Raw genomic sequence first — 21,580 nt, 5'->3', positions numbered from 1 at the left:
TAGTCTTTTATTGGAAGGAATTATATTGCAAGTCAAAGTGTGTTCTTGGCTATTTGTTAGCTGCTTGCTTGTTTGTTTGTTTGTGTGAGAGAGAGAGTTCACTAATTCATTATATCAATGTAAGGATTCAATTACTTCTTTCAAAAATGTAAAGGATTTAATTACAAAGAAAAGTATCATGTAAAACTAATGGTCTTTTATTAGAAGGAATTATGTTGCAAGTCAAAGTACGTTCTTGGTTATTCGTTGGCTGCTTGTTTGTTTGAGAGAGAGAGTTCACTAATTCATTTTATCTATGTAAGGATTCCATTACAAAGAAAATAATCATGTAAAAGTAGTGGTCTTTTATTGGAAGGATTATATTGCGTGTCAAAGTGTGTTCTCGATTATTTATTAGCTTGTTTGCTTGTTAGAGAGAGAGAGAGAGTTCACTAATTCATTATCTCAATGTAAGAATCCAAATTCCTTTTGGATGACATTTGACAAGGCAATCTGCACTATAAAGTACCACAAGTGTTTGGCCAATCATGTGTATAGGAAATATACGTTATGCCATCCATATAAACAACTGTTAGCCTTCCATCTTTTCATAGTCCCCTCCTTTCAACTCAAGCACTGTAGATCCAAACACCTCTCTCCTGTAGACATAGTTCTTGTTCACAATCAGGAAAAACAAAAAGTTCAAGAGATTCAATACTGCAAAAAAATGCGTAGTAACAGTCTAGATGGGACGCATTGAGGTTGTCCAGTATCCAGCTCTTGTGCCCCCATCTTCCAGTCACACTAGCCACTGTAGTAAGGAGGAAGCTACCAAGGAAATTCCCTGTGCCCAAACTGGTTGTAGAATATGAAGTGCCCAAGCTTTTCATACTCTCCGGTGCTTGGTCATAGAAAAACTGTAACTTTGCCACTTCCAAGAAGGCATCAGCAACACCCATAAGAATAAACCGTGGAAGCAACATGAAGATGCTAAGAGGTGTGATGCCTTTTCTACTATCAAGTATACCATGTTCTTGGGAAACTTGGAGTCTCTTTCTCTGTCACAGAAGAAACTACCATGATTATGATGTGCAAAAGAAGGCCAATTCCCATTCTTTGGAGAAGACTAATCCCTCTAGGGTTCTTTGTGCATCTTCTCACGGTCTTGACAAAGCATCCATCATATGTGACCACACATATGAGCATTGATAGTCACAAACGCTGTCAAGCTTGATGGTGGTATCTTGAAATGAGGCCCAATGTTCCTCTCCATGGTGGTCCATTGCTTCACAAAGAGGGTGTTGATCTGGGCTAGCATGGTGCTGGGTACAAAGGTGGCTACCAGGATTGGAATCATGCGTATCATTTGCTTTGTCTCCTCCACTTAGGTTACGGAACAAAGCATCCATGGTGTTTTTGGACCACCACTTTTAACTGCTGCTTTGTCAAGAAACCTGCACGCCAAAAGGAAATCAATAAACCAAGCATTACCTGCCGGTAGTTTTGTTGTATCCATACTCAAAGCATCGAAATTGGCATCTTCACTGCTTCGTTTCTTCGTCTCTCTCTCTCTCTCTCTAGGAGAGAGTAAAGGAAGCTGCCTGCTCAGTTTTGTGCCTACCGTAGCCTCTCTCAAGAAAACAGGGGAGCATTCGGCATGGTCGATTTGTTAGGAAACTACATTTGGATAGTGTTTTTTTTTTATTTAAAAAAAACAAGATTTTTTAAACCTTGAATATTTAAGATATTTATAAAAAATTTATACTGTCAATTTGCAAATCTTATAAAAACCTACCTGCACATCCGAATCAGACGATGCATGAGTTGATTCCTAGAAAATCAAGCAATACATCTGTATGATCATAATTGATAAAAAAACGTGGAAAAAAACCCTTCAAAAGCCCGGTAAGTTATAGTAGGCACGGATGGGAGTAGGCAGCTATATATATATATATATATATATATATATATATATATATATATATATATATATATATATATATATACCACTAGAATATGAGAAGCAGAGTGTGAACTGAAATTTTCATAATTTATTTTTCTTAAATCTGACAATACCGATGTGATTTACATAGTATTATAAGGACCGGCTCTTGGATCATCGATTTGCCACGCATAAGCAAGATTTTTTAAGGAATGAAAATCATTGGCTCAAATTTTTTGTAAATATTAAAGCATTCAAAATAGTAATTTTTCATCAAAAAAATCTATCCAACAGTCAATTCATAACAAATGAACCATGCCTAACACATTTACAGGATCAGATCTGCAAAAAAGTATCTGAATTCCTATTTCACAATCTAGTTCCGAGTTGATGCTTAAAGGAAAGAGAGAACAAAAAATAAATCATGTACCTTAGAGAAGGGGTTGACTGGATACTAAGCTTCCCAGCCTTAGGGCACTCTTCCACCTCCTCATGAAGCTCCTTTGGGTCACTTGGGACTGGGACCCACCATTTCCTAGCTGCAGCCACTAAGACCCTAGCCATTTTAATTAGTGAATGGACTACCTGAGGGCAACTTATGCATGTAGAACGGTGTGCCGACCAGAAAGACCAGCACCGACACCAGGACACTACAACAAAGCAGTAGATTAGCGACGACCACATTCCGTCGCTACACATGTTAGCGACGGATTAGCGACAACGAGGCGACGGTATGCTTACGTCGCGAATATTTCGACGCTAACTGGCGACAGAATTATTCTGTTGCCAGGTCCGTCGCTAAGTGCGACGGACTAACAAGTGCTATATTCCGTCGCCAATCCGTCGGTACTAAACGGCGACCACGGCTTGGCGACGGATTTACTTCCGTCGCTATGCCGTCGCTAGATTTATATTACTAGCGACGGATGGTTCCGTCGCAAACACGAAAAAAATTTAAAAAAAAAATATTTGAAAATTAAATACCGAGAACTGTACAATTTATATTTCCTGTACAACTTATATTTCCTGTAAATAAAAAACAAACCACACAAAAAATTTCATATAACAAGAATTTACAACAATTAATCATTCCACCTTAAAATTAACAAGTTTAATTATTTACAATTCAACAATTACAATTAGGAAACATAAAAAAATAGAACTTCTTCAACACAGTTCTCTAATCATTGCCAAGATTTTGTGTGTCTTCTTGTTCATTGTCTTTATCTGTCCCTTCAGCTCCACTACGCTGATTATCGCTAGCAGCCTACACAAGAAAAGAACAGTTAGTATTGATAAACAAAATATAATAAAATAAATTACACACTATATGTGATTCTATCATGTGCTCATGTGTGATCTAAGGCAATAAAAAAACTCTATATGTGATTCTATCATGCTCATATGTGCTCTAAGGCAGACAAAAAGTTATATATATATGTGATTCTATCATGCTCATATGTGTGCTAAGGCAGTCAAAAAATTGAATATGTGATTATAGCATGTTCATATGTGTTCTAAGGCAGCTAGAAAAACTCTATATGTGATTCTACCATGCTCAGATGTGCTTTAAGGCAGGCAAAAAACTATATATGTGATTCGATCATGCTCGTATGTGTGCTAAGGCAGTCAAAAAATTGAATATGTGATTATAGCATGCTCATATGTGCTCTAAGGCAGGCAAAGCAAAAAAATTTATATGTGATTCTATCATAAATGATATATGTTCTAAGGCAGTAAAAAAACTCTATATGTGATTTGTGCATGCTCATATGTGTTTTAAGGTAGTCAAAAAACTGAATATGTGATTATAACGTGCTCATATGTGTTCTTAGGCAGTCAAAAAACTGAATATGTGATTATAACATGCTCATATGTGCTCTAAGGCAGGCAAAAAAACTTTATATTGATTATAGCATGCTTATATATGCTCTAAGGCAATAAAAAAACTCTATATGTGATTCTATCATGCTCGTATGTGTGCTAAGGCAGTCAAAAAACTCTATATGTTATTATAGCATGCTCATATGTGCTCTAAAGCAATAAAAAAACTCTATATGTGATTCTATCATGCTCATATGTGTGCTAAGGCAGTCAAAAAACTGAATATGTGATTATAACATGCTCATATGTGTTCTTAGGCAGTCAAAAAACTGAATATGTGATTATAGCATGCTCATATGTGTTCTAATGCAGTCAAAAAAACTTTATATGTGATTCTATCATGCTCATATGTGTTCTTAGGCAGGCAAAAAAACTTTAGATGTGATTATAGCATGATCATATGTGCTCTAAGGCAATAAAAAAACTCTATATGTTATTATAGCATGCTCATATGTGCTCTAAAGCAATCAAAAAACTGAATATGTGATTATAACATGCTCATATGTGTTCTTAGGCAGGCAAAAAGTTATATATGTGATTCGATTATGCTCATATGTGTTCTAAGGCAGACAAAAAACTGAATATGTGATTATACCTGAGAGGGACCTGGAATCGAAGATCCCCTTTCCAGAACAGTGGCCTTGATCTCATTTCGGAGAAAGGGGGCGACGGTGTATTGGAAGTAGTTATTCAGTGATTCATTAACGATCTGGCGTACATCATCACCTGAAACAATAGTCGGTTGCTTGGAGCTTATGTCAGCGCAAGAAGTCGGTGAGCCGTAACTGGAAGAACCAATAACTGGTGAAGTGTTCATATTACTCCCAAACCCGAACACGCGACCTTTTTTGGATTCACCTGCTGCAGTCACCCATGCTGTAGGATCAAATGATGGATGCTGAGTAGCGTCATCGCCATATCGCTCTACCATCTGTTGCTCATATGCCTCCTACAAAATAATGTTTAAAGTATTCATTAATAATTAATGATAACATTATGATAACTTGCATATATATTGCAATGATTATTAATAGAATTAATACATACCGTTGTCGTTCTCGCCTTCTCTGATACGAAGACTCCCGTGGTCTTCCGTTTATGTGTTTCAACAAACACATCCTTATATGGTACACTGCCTCCTTTTTCTGCTTCCTGCAAAGTTAAATAACAAAAGATTTAGTACACAAGTTTGCAACAATACTTATAAAATTAATATTATATATTAATGAGTTACCATTTTCTTCAGGTGGCTCTCAAATGTCCTAGATCCACCTGTGTGTAGATGGGCTTCGGGCATCTTCGATCGATTTTGTGCAGCCTTCGCAGAGCGATTTCTAAATGCATCTCCCGCCCACTTATCGCACATTTCATCCCAGTAATCTCTCCTGATAGTAATAGGACCATGGCCCTTCCACAGTAATGGATCATCTACTATGCCAGATGCTTTTTTTTGCTGCAGTCTTCATAGTGTGCAGCATGTCTGCAAATCGATTGGCAACCACCTTCTGCCACACCTTCCTTGCATCATTTTCTTTCACCGTAGTTGTGAAGCGATTCGAAGCCTACAAATATTTTCAAAAAGTTAGTAGACATTGCTTAAATAAATTAAATATGAAACACATTAACTATGAGGAACAACTGTATACCATGAATGAGGACCACAATCTGTCTAACACCTCCTTTGGGTACTCTTTCCATTGAGCAACTGATCCTGGTAGATGTTGAAGAAGTGAATTCCTAATCTCCCGTACTACTTCTTGTGGCTCAAACCTCGTGCTGCACATGAATTGTTACACAGTAAATATCATTATAAAATATTTAAAAGATATGCAAAAAACTGAACAAAATACTTACGATCGATTATCGATATACACTATTCGAATGAGTCTTCTTGTGCCAGCCTGAGAAGACCCTGTTTCCTGTGTTGGCTGTTGACTTGTGTGATCAACTGGTGTAGGTGGGTCGTGTACAGGCGCAACATCATCAGTAAAAAAATATATTAGAAATTCTCAGAATGCGCATTTGAACTAATTAAGCATCCAATTAGTTATATGATATACCTATCACAGGAGCCCGTGAAGATGAAGGTTGAGTCTGGCTACTACTGGATGTGCGACCACTATAACCTCCACGAACCATATTCTAACAAATAACATATGTCATACAATTCATTCAAATAATTCACATCAAGTATTACAATGCATTCATGTCATTCACATCAAGCATTGCAATGCATTCAAATCATTCGCATCAAGTATTACAATGCATTCAAATAATTCAAATCATTCACATCAAGTATTGCAATAATTCAAATCATTCGTTGCATAAATTATAATACATTCAAATAATTGAAATCATTCACATCAAGTATTACAATGCATTCGAATCATTCGTATCAAGTATTACAATACATTCAAATAAAATTTTTAATCATTCACACCAAGTATTGCAATACAACTCACATCAAGTACTGCAATGCATTTAAATAGAGGTTTGTAGTATAAGATTTTTGCTCACTAGCTTGAGAATTCTTCCTCGTCACTAGTTTGACTTTCTTCTTCTTCTTCTTCTTCTTCTTCTTCTTCTTCTTCTTCTTCTTTTTCTTCTTCTTCTTCTTCTCCTCCTTCATTGTTTGCCCATCCACTTGGTACATCATTTGGATCACATTCCTCTATGAATGTTTCATCGGCCAATGGAGATATGACATGCATATCATGCGCAACATCGTGACCATAAGCGAAGTCATAGACATCATCTGATTGATAGTAATCGTTGTCTTCAGCTAACTCATCTTCCTGTAACTGATCATACTCGGGGTATAGGTTGGATTTCACCTTGCAAACTGTCCACCAATCATTTCTATCTGACTTTTTTATACAATGGCCTTCATGTTGAAATTTTGTTTTTTGTGGGCATCATACGTGGTAACACCGTCATCCCATAGTACTTTTAGTTCATCAATCAATGGCCTTAGATATATATCAAGATTTTGGCCAGGTGAGGTCGGACCAGGGATCAACAGAGACAAGAAAAGATTTGGACGTTTCATACACAAGCTTGGTGGAAGGTTGTATGGAGTTACAAATACTGACCAACATGAGTATGGAGTTGATCTACCCCCAAATGGATTAAATCCATCTGTACATAGACCGAGTCTAACATTTCGCACTTCCATTGCGAAGTTCTGATGAGTACGATCAAAGTGCTTCCAAGCTTTAGCGTCAACAGGATGCGTGGTCTTGTTTTCATCGTGTCGAACTTTATTTGCATGTCATCTCATGTGTTTAGCTGTCCTTGAAGACATATACAATCGCTGCAATCTAGGAGTGATAGGAAAGTAGCAGAGCGACTTGTATGAAACTTCCTTTGATCTCGTGTTACCATTGCCTCTTGTTTTTGGCTTGAACCGAGGATGCCCACATGACGGGCATGATATGTTGTTTTCCTGCTCCTTGAAATACAACATGCAGTGATTTGGACAAGCATCAATCTTTTTGTAACCTATACCTAGAGCGTTGACCATAACTTTTGCACGATAGAAATTTTGTGTCAATTTCTCATCTTTGGGCAACATACTCTTCACAATCATGCACAAACGGTCAAAACATGATTAACTCAAATTATACTCGGACTTCAAATTCATTAGTTGAAGAACTGCAGACAAGATAGTGTGACTCTCACAACCGTTCCAAAGTGGCTCATCAGCATCTCTAAGTAAATCATAAAATCTACTAGCTGCATCGTTTGGTGATTCTTCATCTACGGCAGTTCTTACATCACTAGAACTCATAGCAAAACCCAGTTTTGTTCCTGCGGCATCAAATATCAAATTCGTATATGGGTTATCGTGCACCACATTCACCCGTGCATCAAAATCGTTTCTAAATTCTTCTCCATGAAACGTCCAGTTCTGATAATCACTCACAAAACTCTTCCTGTATAGGTGATGTCTAACGCCATGAGGTTCTACAAATCGATTATTCTTACAAATCTTGCAGGGACACCTAATCTGACCTGTGGGATCTACTGTACTGACACTTGCCGTTGCAAATTCAATAAAATTGTCAGCACCATCCATATATTCATGCGATAACTCATTGTCCACTATCCTACGGTACATCCATTCACGGTTTGCAGTCATTTTGTCCTATGATGTTGCGAATAGTATCCTAACCAGTTAAAAGAGAACCATCAGAATGTTATGATGAAGAAAATATCAAATTTATCATGCAATATATGATGTCATACAATCATAAGAATTATGATGCATGCATTGATAACTTAATATTTTCATGTGCAAATTATTCATGACACGATACATTTATTTGAAGCATGCTTTCAGTATACAATTTCATATGGAAGACATAATCAAATTGAAAGTAACTACATGTAAGCATGGATACAATCACATCAAACATTGCAATACATCGAAATAATTCATATCAAACAAATCTCAAACATGTACCTGCAGCAAACACACTTCAATATCCCACTAACTACTACCATGCCTAGCATGGACTCCGTACTCCAAAAATAAGAACACTTTCATATTCATACATTAAAATCATGCTCAGCATGATCTCCGAAATCCAACAAAGCAGTCCTCGATATCAACAACTAAGTGAGTGTGTGAACAATAAAGTGTTACATTCAATAAATTAAATAACATGTGATGCGCTTGCATCACTTACTCACCACGGGTATTTACCCGATTCGCATTGTTTTTGTCACTTACTTACCACGAATGGCGAGGCACAAGCGAGTTCTGTTGTGAAATCTGCAAAAAAAAAATGATGTTTTAAAATGAAGTCACCATGAAAAAAAAAACTTTCAAACTTAGGACAATAGGATCCTGCCAACTCATCCTTGGGCGGATATGGATCCACGAATATCATATTTGTAGGAATTGTGACTAAATTTGCTAATGGGCAGCGCCGTTTGAAAAATGAGGTGTGGAGGGGGCCCGCTGAGCATTCAATGGGGCTCAGCTCTTGTGGAAGATTAGTTGAGGTGGCTCTGGCGATTGGAGGCACATGTAGGTGACTCCAATGAGGCTCCGACGAACATGGGAGAGGCTTAGGAGGCTGTGGATGGAGAGGTGTGAGGGTTGAACTCGAGCGCAACGAAGGAGAGGGTGCAATGGGAAAGGGCTTTTTCTTGCTGGGGTCGACCCCCTGACGGGGTCAAGCGCCTGCCGGGGTCGACCCCCTCACGGGGTCGAGCGCCTGCCGGGGTCGACCCTCTACCGGGGTCGACCCCCTGCCGGACATGACAAGGGGTTGACCCCCTGCCGGGGTTGACCCCCTGCCGGGGTTGACCCTCTGCCGGACAAGGCAGGGGGTTGACCCCCGGCCGGACACGGCAGGGGGTCGACCCCCTGCCGGACATCACAAGGGGTTGACCCCCGGCCGGACACGGCGGGGGGTCGACCCCCCCCCCCCCCCCCCCCCGGCCGGACCCGGCAGGGGGTCGACCCCCTACCGGGGTCGACCGCTTGGCGGAGTCGACCCTCTGCCGGAAAATGCAGGGGGTCGACCCCCAATCCATTTAACGGTGGGGGGCCAGAAACACCTGTGGTTGCTTCGGGCGGCGGCGGCGGAAGGTTGACGGAGATCAACTTCCGGCGAACGGTGGGGGCCGGCAGAGAGGTCGACGGGATGGATAGGGCGGCCGAAGGAAGAGGGCGGCAGGAGGGAGAGGGCGGCGGGCGGGAGCAGCGAAAGGAGAAAGGAAAAAGAGGGCTGGGATTAGGGGTAATGCGACATTTCGCGACGGCTTAGCGACGGATTAATTCTGTCGCTAAGCCATCGTAATTCAAAAAACGAAAAAGGGGACAGAAAATATTCTGTCGCCTAGGTCGTCGCTATTTTGCGACGGAATTTTAGCCATCGCAATTCCGTCGCTAACTGTCGTATTTATTGCGAAAAATTATTCTCTCGCACAATCCGTCGCTACGTAGCGACGGATTTTGCGAGGGAATATAATCTGTCGCTAGTTTCATAAAATTCTCCAAATATAGCGACGGATTCATTTCTCTCGTTAATCCGTCGCTAAGTAGCGACGATATAACTCCGTCGCTAAATTCCGTCGCTAATCAACTGTTTTTTTTGTAGTGGGAGGCCAACTGTGGGCAGCCCATACCCTAGGGTTCAACCCACATTGTCTTGGATGTACACAAGGATGGTGTTGAACGAAGAGGGTCCCAAAGAAGATGTTGAACATCTACCAGTTGAAGAAAAGAGAGCTTCTGGGCCAACTCGGTTCATTTACCAGCCCTAGTGTTTAGTAACCGATCAGATTACAGACTCTATTAATGTTTTTCTTCATATTTCAAATTAAATGGGTAGATTGAACATAAGGATTTGGGAAGATTTTAAGGCAATAGATATGAGGGTCGTTATTCGACATGGTTTGGTGTTGGCTTTTAAAGAAATATTCATTCTCATTTGGGTACATGGCCCTTGGTCAAAGTTCTTATGAAATTTGACATATCGAAAACTCTCATTTCACTACCTAATGTTTTTGTGAAAAGTTGGCAAAAATCAACCTGGATCACTTCTAAGGATGGTAGTGGATTGGGGAAAAATAAGGATCCGCTCGGGGTGGGGATGGAGGACATGAAACAAGGAATGGACTGGGGATGGACTTATTTTTTCTCCATCCCGCACCAACCCTGATCTTCATTATTAAAATTACTAATATACTTTTTACTTTTTTATAAAATAACATTTAAATCTGTTATATATATATATATATATATATATATATATATATATATATTTTTGTTTTCTAACCCTAAGTTCCACAACCCCTTTGGCAACTTTCTCCTTCTAACGGGTCTAACCCTCCTTCCTCTAACGAGCAACGCACACAAACAACAAAATGAATTAGCGCCAAGATATGTGATCAGTCATGCAAGCCATGAAAAATAAGCCTGGATCAGATTCCATCACATGGCACACTTTGAGTGTGCCATTGCATCTGGTGGGCAGCCAGGTGCAGAGGCACACTCAAATTGTGTCATGTGATGTCACCTGATCTTGGCTCATGAAAAAGCACATGCGTGCCAACCTACAGTTAGGGTTGTTAACGGGTCGGGTTTGGTTCGAACCCAACTGGAATCAGACCTGGCCTCAATTTTAAGGTATGGTATTGAGTATGGACTTGAGTCTAATTAGACTCATCATAAGAAAAATCATACCCGGACCAGATAAGAACTACATGAACCAGACTCATACTCCGTAAAATACTATTTTTTATCATATTTACATTGAAAATTTCAGGGTCTTAATCGAAACTTAGGTCGGACCGGGTTGGATATAAAATTTCACAAACTATACCTAGATTTATGTATTAATCCGACCTTCGGGTCCGAACCTAGGTCTCAATGGGGTCGTCTTATTTATCACCGTAGCTGGACCCTGTAAGGTTTGGTAAGGCTCGGTCCGGGTCAGTTGACACCCTACCTACAGTCAACTTTTGTAAACACATATACTTGCCGAGTTCCAATTGGGTGCAATATGATTGCACAAATATTTGTGCATGAAGCACCTGATCACCCTCCAACTTGGGAGAGGGTGGTGTATGTCCCCCCCCCCCCCCCCCCGATGATTCACTGAATCCCACGTCTGTGTTCGGAGCTTTGAATGAGCACCACGTATACAAGCACATGGGGCTCGTATTCCCGTGTATGTTGACATAACTTTGCATCGGACTCTGGTGTTGTTGCAAAGACTTAAGTACCCTTTCTTGCTATTCTTCTCATAAAGTGATGGTTTGAGAAAATGACAAAAATGCCTTTTATTCAAAAAAGAAAAAACAAACAGTTCAAAAAAAGGACAAGCATGTCCTCCATCTAGAAAGTCGAAGATGATGTTGACTCTTCAAAGATTTCTTCTTCTTTCTCCGTAAAACACTGTAAAACCCTCTCCTTCTCTAGAGAAGAAATCAAGGGAGGATTCTTGAAAAGACTTAAGTGCTCCAAAGATGATTATTTAAGACCCAGTCTTTGCACTGCAGGATTATCCGAGAAAGAAATCTCCCCTGGAGGAGGCCATGAACATCAACCCTCTGACTCCCTTCTCTTTCTGCTTCTGTGCACATCCAGCAGAAGATCCTACATTGCTCCATCAAGCACCGACTGACCTGCACATTGACTCTTGTGGAGCCTGATTCGGAGTTTTTACCCTTACAAGAGGAGGGTTTGGGGGCTCCTCCCAGCGTCGGTATCATCATTCAACTAAATGAGTTGTAGATCCTGATTTAGAGTTTTTACCCTTACAAGAGAGGGGTAAAACCTCATCTCACTCTCTCTCCCTTCTCTCTCTACTTCTGTGCACATCCAACAAACGATCCAACATTTCTCCATCAAACACCGACTGACCTGCACACTAACTGTAGCATCGTTCAACTTGATGAGTTGTGGAGCCTGATTTAGAGTTTTTGCCCTTACAGGAGGGGGGTTTGGGGGCTCCTCCCAGCGTGGGTAGCATCATTCAACTTGAAGAGTTGTGGAGTCTGATTCAAAGTTTTTACCCATTCATATTTTAAGGCATTAGAACTCATGTTTGAACATCCACGCATGTGCAGTTTGCTTTTATCATGTTCAGTTGCTTTCTAGATTATACTTTGAATTCTGGTGCATTTTAGATCTATCAATTTGTATGTAACCAGAGCTCATTTTAATATGAATTTTTTACTGCAACTTCATGCATATGTCTTCATGCTCTCCACCAAAAATCCGATCATTCTGAGTTTGTTTGACTCACTTTAAAAATCGAGACTCAAAACCTGTTATTTTGCACCGTCAGGATTTTAGCAGAATCAGGACCAACTTGCGGGAGTTATTTCTCCCTAACCAAAGATGATCTTTCCGATACGTAAAAAGGGTTGTTTTCTAAATTGAATCTAGTTTGTTCATACCAAATTTCAGTGATTTCTATGGTATTTTCATACCAGTTTTGGGTCAAAAACCATAACCCTATCATCCTGTGTCATTTTAATGGCTCAGATTTTGATCCATTTTGTTTGAAATTTATTTCCCTAATGGAAGATCATTTTTCAATTATGTAAAACGGGTTCTCTTTGTTTATGTGTCTAGTTCATCCCTGTAAATTTTCAGAATTTTTCATGGTCAATTACTATTTTATTTTGATTAAATACCAGAACCTTGTATCCAGATTTTATAAATGTTCTGATTTTGGCCCCCATATCATGATTGTTGTAGCACTTCTTCAAGAAATCGTTATTTGATTGGCAATATTATTAAGCAAATTATTGTTATGATTTTTTTGGGTCTCTAATGAGTCCCTACTATGATTTGTAGTATTTTTGGGTCTCCAACGAGCCTCACAATGATTTATAGTGTTGTTCGGTCTTTTAACTATGATTTATAGTGCTTTGGGGTCTCCAACAAGCCCCACAGCGATTTATAGTGTTTTTCGGTCTTTTAATTATGATTTATAGTGTTTTCGAGTCTCTAACGAGACCCACAGCGATTTACAGTGTTGCTGGACCTCGCTATAGCGATTTGTAGTGTTTCTCGCTAAACACTACAGCGATTTGTGATACAAATCGCTATCCGAATCAGGACCAACTTGTCAGGGCCATATCTCCCTAACCAGAGATCGGATTTCAAATCCGTAAAAAATGGTGTCTTTGTTATGAAGTCTAATTTATTCTTGTAAATTTTCAGCGATTTCTATGGTCATTTGATACCTCATTTGGATCTAAAACCAGACCCTTATCAGTCTGCCTTATTTGAGTGACATAGGTTTTTATTTCATTTTGTAAGAGTCATATCTCCCCAACGAAAGATCATTTTTCAAATCCGTAAAAAGGGTTTTCTTACTCTATGTGTCTAGTTTATATCTGAAAAGTTTTATAACTTTTTATGCTCATTTAATATTTCAAACCTGTTAAAAACCGATACATGTTATTATTCCATTTTAAGTGAGTGGATGGAAGTTAATCCAAACCCTTCTCCTGTAAGGGCAAAAACTCTGAATCAGGCTCCACAACAAATCAAGTTGAACGATGCTATCCACATTGGGAGGAGCCCCCAATCCCTCATCCTATAAGGGTAAAAACTGTGAATCAGACTCCACAACTCATCAAGTTAAATGATGCTACCCACGCTGGGAGGAGCCCTCAGACCCCCCTTTTCTGTAAGGGTAAAAACTTTGAATCAGACTCCACAACTCTTCAAGTTGAATGATGCTACTCACGTTGGGAGGAGCCCCCAGACCCCTCTCCTATAAGGGTAAAAACTCTGAATCAGGATCTACAACTCATTTAGTTGAATGATGCTACCCACGCTGGGATGAACCCCCAAACCCTCCTCCTGTAAGGGTAAAAACTCTGAATCAGGCTCCACAATAGTCAATGTGCAGGTCAGCCGGTGCTTGATGGAGCAATGTAAGATCTTCTGTTGGATGTGCATAGAAGCAGAAATAGAAGGGAGAGAGAGTGTGAGAGGGTTGATGTTCATGGCCTCCTCCAGGGGAGATTTCTTTCTCAGATAATCCTGCAGTGCAGAGACTGGGTCTTAAATAATCATCTTCGGGGCACTTAAGTCTTTACAACCACTCCTTTTCAAGAATCGACATTTTTTTTTGCACCAATGGAGGAGAGGGTACTTAAGTCTTTGCAATCGCATCAAACTCCAACGCTAATTAATACTGACAAACATGGGGATACGAGACACACATGCTTACATACGTGGTGCTCTTTGGGACCCCCGAGCATGAGATGTAGCTAACTGCCATGTTTGGAGGGGGAACATATAACCTGCTTTGCCAACTTGGAGACAGGGCCCAAGACTCGGGTACTTGCCTGCCGCATGCAGTGGTGTCGTACATGCAGTGAATGTGACTAGCAAATGAAGTCCTCCAAAGATGATGTTTGGTAGCACAGAAAAATCCAGAACTTTCTTGGGTTTTTTATCTACCACACATGCTAATAGTAGGAGACATTCAGATCCAGCAAATCGAGGGGCATTGGTAGCAAAGAAACGTTGAAGCTGCCAAAACTCTAGGTTGTCCTATAAGCCCAATAGCAACCCTACCAGCAATGAGGAACTTCCAATATTCAGGAATTTCTGGGTTTTGAAAAGGAATCCAAACGCCAAGTGATGTTGAAATTGTCCTCATCTACTCTTTAGCACTGTAACACTAAAATATTCTCTCTCTCTCTCTCTCTCTCTCTCTCTCTCTCTCTCTCTCTCTCTCTCTCTCTCTGTGCCTAACCATTGACAAGCAGTTGGTTTAGACTGCAAATAATAGAGTTTATCCATTTTCATTTACCAGCAAATTAACACATAATAGTCAAGTGAACAAGTTACATCTGTCTTGAAACCATAAACTAAGGGGAAATGATCTTAACATTAAGAGCATATGTTGTAATCTCTGTGATTCAGAAACCCATGTGATTATGCATCCAAAAACCATGGAAACATCACAACCGTGTTCAGGATTTGATTTGAATATATATTTCTTTCAAAAAAAAGAATTGATTTTTAAGAGAACCCGGTTGGCAGTAGTGCCTTGTTAACTGGAGTAGACTGTTATTAACCTTTTTAAAGAATTAATGCTACATACAACTTTATTAAACAAAGGGGTCATCCTATTACACCCTACTTGTTCAAAACCTTCCCGTCAAACTAGCAGCAGCATCTCAAGCACTCCATCACAAAGTCTCTCTCTCTCTCTCTCTCTCTCTCTCTCTCTCTCTCTCTCTCTATATATATATATATATATATATATATATATATATATATATATATATATATATATATATATATATATATGGTAAAAGGTCTGCAAAGGAGGTGAAATTTTACGGATGTCGAAGGAGCAGGCAGTTCATCTCCCACCTTTGGACTGAAGAACCAGACTTCCTTTAAGGTCTACATAGCCATCCTCGGTATAATTCTCCCCTCTCATCAACCCCTCCATAATTATTCACCATTTTGGGCCTCAACATGAACCGCGTGATGCCCACTTTGTATAGGCTATGTGCAGTCCTCATTTCACATAGGCCTTGTAACACCCTGATTCGAGACCTCTCAAGTTCGTGTTCGTAAGTATTACTTTTTAGAAGAAAAAGTATAAAGTGAGCACATCGGAACCATGGTATAAAATTTTTTTTTTTAAATTAACATCATAAGATCACAATCACACCCTTAGACTTCATTATTCATATGTATCATAGGTTAAATAAAATAAAAACAAAAATAGTGTCTTATAATCTCCGTTTAGCTGCCTAAAGATACCTACTGGAACACACTCTTGTCAGTCTCTAGTCAATTGTAATTATAAAAGGGAAGGTGAGTCTATAATTTAGTAAGAAATATTTATAAACAACTAAAAACCTTAACTTACAACTATAATGGACTCTAAAACCCTACTCTTAATTTAGTTTTACACCATATAACACACATGTTTGTTTCTTTTAAATCCTCTCATTGATCCTCTAAAAAATCATAAGCTAGCACCTACTTAATGCTAACTACTGTACTAAATTGGCTATATCAGTAATAACCTACTTGAGTGTAGCAACTCATGTAAAATACTACAATTTTATGATGTTGGTCAAACTATAAACCACTTTTTATGCTCCCACAAGAGTCACGAGACACTACAATAAAAGAGGACACATCGATAGCTAGCCGGAGAGTCAGACTAGAGAGCTATACATGCTCCCCAAGATTTGTGGTTCATGCAACATCCTGTTCTACCTACAATCTTAATTGTTGTGTGAAATGTAGTCCATAGGATGTATTTAGCAACTCATTGTTTTTCCACATGAACTACCTAGAGTTCATTATTTTCTTTGTAACTTGGTTAAGTTTCTCAAGTTATTTTTAGGATTCTGATATTCACCAAAAGATCTAAGCATGCAAACGATGTAGTAGCACTATATTAATAAATTATCGTTAGCTCATGTTTATGATAGCTCGCACTCTAACGGCTATCGAGTAGCCCTTTTCATCTGTCATCTCTTCTAGGATTTATAGGGGTAAGTTTAGCATGCTAAGTTGACTTAAGTTTCTAGTAAACTAATTGAAAGAAAGGAGTCCAAGGACTTTACTCAAGTACTCAATTTTGTTCTTGTGAATGTATTCTACATTCTTTATATGTGCTTTTGTCTTAAATACCATATCTCTTTAACATTCAATTTGCATTGAAAACTTATAAATATATGAAAATATTTTTGGCATTATAACAAACTCATATGTCTTCATTTTCTCTTTCATAAAACATGAAACACATTCTAGAATGCCACTACATCAAATACACAATACAAATATGTTCTCAAACATAATTGAGTTCAGGTAAGCTAACTCACACAAGAAACAAACAGACTGTATATTATTAACTAAACATGTTTATAATATCCTTTACCTTGAAATCCAGATACTAAACTTTTAACCTAAACTTGAGTCACTCGTTGAGGTATTAGGAACTGTTCAATACATAAAACTTACTCACTTAATTGTCAAACCTACATTTCTCATACTTTATAAAATTACCAAACTATCGTTTCTCATAAAGGTCTATCGATACTCATTTTTCTATATTATGTGTTTGACTATGAAAACAAGATATTTAAATTCTTCTCTAAGTTCTGAATCCAACACTCCAAGATTCATCTAGTTTCGAGTTCTGAGTAAAGGGTTATGCCCAAATTATTGAGAAGGGTAAAAGATCATTTTACCTCTCGAACAGGCCTGGATCTTTCAAATCTAAACTTTTTATTAACCTAACCTAGTACTTGTTTGGTCTAGGTTTAATTTGAACCTGAACCTTCCTTATTCAGTTTTGGATTCTTCGACTTGGATCTATATCCAAATCCATTTACTATGGATCTGACTGGATAGAGATTCTGTCTTTGCTAGGTCCAAATCTGATATAACATATTCAAACCCTGGTTCTCCGCTTTGGTGCAAAAAACTGAAATCAGACTGATACAATCTAGATTTGAGTTCAAATTAGATCAAAATTGGATCCAAACTTGCTCTATTAAGTTTTGGTCCTACTAGATCCAAATCTGCTAACTTGATCCAATTCTGATCTGGTTTGGTTTGAGTTGGGTCCTATTGGATTTGTGTTATAATAGAAAATTGAAATACCCTATATCTCGATTTTCTCAATAATTATGTATGTTAATATATATGTTCTTTATCTCTTTTTTTTTGCTAGACCAAGACATATAAGCAAATCCTCTTTGTTTGAACGCACCAGACTTGAATCAATCTAGAATTACGCAAATTGAGTCGGTCCACGTGTATACCATGAAACCAAGACAGAGTTGCGTCTTGTTCAACTTTTTTAGCATACTCAGTTTGGGTAACCCGAACTGAGTCTGTCTGCCAAAACTGACCGAGACAGTGAACAAAAAGTTCATTGTCCCGGTCCTCTCATAATCTGACTCACTCCGAGTGATACTGAATCGAGTTGGACATGCCAACAAACGAGACAGAGAGCAAGAGCCCTTGCTCTCTGTCTCATTTCATTCAAGATTGACTCAGTTTGAGCACAAGCTTAAACTGAGTTGTTCTAAGAAATTGCAGACAGCGAGCAAGTGCTCTCTACCTTGGGCCACTGACTCAATCTAGAAAAATCCAGACCAAGATGGGTGGTTTCTTTTGTCAAGACAGAGAGCAATAGCTCTTTGTCTCAACCTAAAAATGGTGGTCTGGCTTGGTCTGGACTAAGCCCAAACCGAGTCAGGTCACTCGGTGGTTGAGACAAAGACTACCCTCTTTGTCTCATCTGTCAGCGACCAGGCTTAATCTGGGAGGCCTAGACTGAGTTGATCGTTGGAGGATACTAAGATAGGGAACTTTAGCGCCTTTTTTTTGTTACGATTTTGGCCTAGCTCGGGTTGAGCATGCCCAAACCGAGGCAGACTCAATATGAGTAGTGACAGAGAGCCTTCTTGCTCTCTGTCTTACTGTACCTGACTGCCCAGACCGAGTCGGTCGTCTCTCAACTTCTGGCGTTGGCAATCATTTTGGTTGTCGTCCCTAATGGATTTAGCATTGGCATTGACAACCTCCAACATAATCTAAAAAAATATGAGAAGAACATGGGAAGAAGACTTATCGGCCACTGAACGCAAACTTTCATGTTTCTCTCTCTCTCTCTCTCTCTCTCTCTCTCTCTCTCTCTCTCTCTCTGGGACGTCGCGACAGCCTCGTAGAAAATGAATGAAATCGTAGCAGTAATATAGCTCTATTATGAATTTTATTTTGTCCAACCTGGCCACCTTGCAGAGGATTGTTTGGTGACAAAATCTTCCTCATGTAGTTACTTCAAATCCAAAAAGTTTTTAGGTTAAACATCATATCAGTCAGCTCAATTTACTGATATAATCTTTTCATAGAATGGTCTTTCTAAAGAAGAATCTGCTTATTTACATTATTTTCCTCCTACATAGGTTCTAATTGAGAAGGATCCAAGTTCTAATACTATATCTAGAGATCTCAACATGTATCGAAGGTTTTCTTTGCTCATATCATATAGAGTCCTTGGATCTTTCCATATTATCCTATCTTGCAAAAATTTGATATGAACAAGAAATTGTTACTAAAGCTTTCATCAGTTTTATATCCATCAAAAAATTAAGACTCTCATTGTATGATCGCCTACCAAAAAAAAAGCTATTGTTGGTATGAAATTTAGGCAAACCTGCATGTTGTTTGAACTCTCTCTCTCTCTCTCTCTCTCTCTCTTGGACGATGATGAAACTCCAAAAGCCTCTCCTCATGTCTTCATCACCATGTTTCTTCTGGGGTATAAGCTCCAACCGTCCTCTGCACGTCAATCAGCAAGCCCTTCTATCCATTCAGGATGCTTTTAATGACTGGGGTGCTGCTTTTGCCCTATGGCGATGGGGTTTTGATATTGCCCTTTTGTTTTGTCTATCATTCAAGTTATTCTCATTCCTTTTGGTCGTGTTCTCTTCTTGTCTGGCCTCCGACTCACTCCTCCCCCAAGACATTCGGTACTTCATCCATGCCGTTAGGATGGAGCCTCTTTAGAGTTGCTCGACGGGAGCATGCTCGACGGAAGTTTTGTTGCGCGAGCCATTTTTCTTTTGGGTTTCTCCTTGCGGGGGCAATGCCCAGGGTTGGCAGGATATTAAGCCCTTCTGGCAACGCTCTTTCTCAGGTGTTCTCTCTCGGACCGAGCTGCGTTGTGTGAAGCCTGGCGACTAGTGGTGTGCCGAGTGTTTCTCCCTCAACTTTTGGAAGCACGCCACCTGTCACCATTGTGCCTCCTCTTTTTTCTCCCAGCGGGATCTTGTCTGGAAGCATCATCGTGCCAATAGTCCTCCCTCTCTCTCCTTGTGGCAGAAGTCGATATCCAGTTAGGGTCCTAGGCGTTCTCAGATGCCTCGGCGCCATGCCTCTTTTTCGCCTTGGGTGCAGGTTGGCAAGCTGCTTGAACCCAAGTCATCCTTTTTTGCTATCAAAATCAGTTCTTTCTGAGTTTCGACCAGCCAGTTGCCTGCATTGCCAATGTTGTTCACTGGAAAATCCTTTGTGCGATCTTCGGCGGGTCCTTCTCCGTCAGCAGCTCTTTTCGATGGCAGCTCTCGCTTGCCTGGTGGTCTCCTCAATTCCTACTCCTCTCAGCCGCCATCTCTATCTCGGAGTGATGTTTCCAAGTTCATTGGAATTCTTCTCATTGATGATTGCTTTTCTAAGTAGTTGTCCTCTCTCCTTTCGTCTCCCAATGCTCATGGTTTGCAAGGGATCTCTAGGTATCCTCAATCCCCTTTGCATTTACCTCTTGTCGCCCCTTCTCAATGTGCTCTAGCGACTCATGGTGTCGTTGGTGGTATTCTCAGTTTCCATTTGCTTTGGTCTCTGCCCTCTCTCCTTTTCCCACTCTAAAGGTTTCTTAGCTATCGCTCCTCTCAGTCGCCAAGCGCCTCTGCGACTGGCATTCTTGTGGCTTTTGGGTTCCCGCACTTTGATGATGGCTCTCATGCTCAGCAGTTTGCCACCTGCTCGCTCCCCCAGGCTCAAGTCTCATTATTCTCCCCTCTCAGAGTCGTAGGGCCATCAGTAGCATGTGCTCTCCCTCAAGCCACCATTTTGCAAGGTTTTTTGGTTGCTTCTGGAGTCATGTGCAGCCTTCGTAAGTCTCAGTGTGGGGATTCACTTCTGATCCTTTCCCCATGCAGGCGTTTTGATGGCCCTTCAGTTCATATGATGATTTTTAATACCATTTCCTGTCATGCCTCTATTAGCATGGTTATCCTCATGCAGGTTCTTCTCTGCCCCCCCCCCCCCCTTTACGGTTTTCATTTTTTGTTGTCTTTCTTCGTTTATGTCGGTCGACCAAGGTTCACCTTGCGAGCCCGACATCACTTCCTTTGGAGTTTCTTCTCCTGCGGGTGTTCACCCACTTATAGGGCTCTGTCATCCCTCCTCTCCTTTGAGCATCGACGTGGATGACGTTGCCTGGTTGGGGTGCGAGCTCTCGCAGAACGCCTAGGCAAAAAATCAGCACGTGAGGTCAAGCATTGCAAAAAGCGATGACGCCCACGGCACGTGGAACAACAGCACCTCAGGAAGGAAACAACTCCAACACCTGGTGAAGGGGACGAGGAGGCAGTCGGCCGACCAAGAATGGTCTCCATTTGGAGAGCCACATAGGAAGGCAGAAGGTCAGAGATCACAGCAACAGAAGCTAGCATGACATCAGAAATATGAATAAGCTGAAGGAGCCAGATTTCAAATTTGTGGTTTTTTGTTCATGG

The 21,580-nt window shown here is 40.0% G+C and overlaps 1 pseudogene; it reads right to left on the bottom strand.

Annotated features, from left to right (window-relative positions):
* Positions 1-571: 571 nt before the first annotated feature.
* Positions 572-21,517, bottom strand: LOC149845456 (protein NRT1/ PTR FAMILY 5.2-like; annotated as a pseudogene).
* Between the last annotated feature and the right edge of the window lie 63 nt (positions 21,518-21,580).

This window comes from Nuphar pumila, chromosome 2, assembly GCF_984573655.1.
Source record: "Nuphar pumila chromosome 2, dmNupPumi1.hap1.1, whole genome shotgun sequence".
NCBI classification, from domain to species: domain Eukaryota; kingdom Viridiplantae; phylum Streptophyta; class Magnoliopsida; order Nymphaeales; family Nymphaeaceae; genus Nuphar; species Nuphar pumila.
This window is presented reverse-complemented; position numbering and strand designations above follow the sequence as displayed.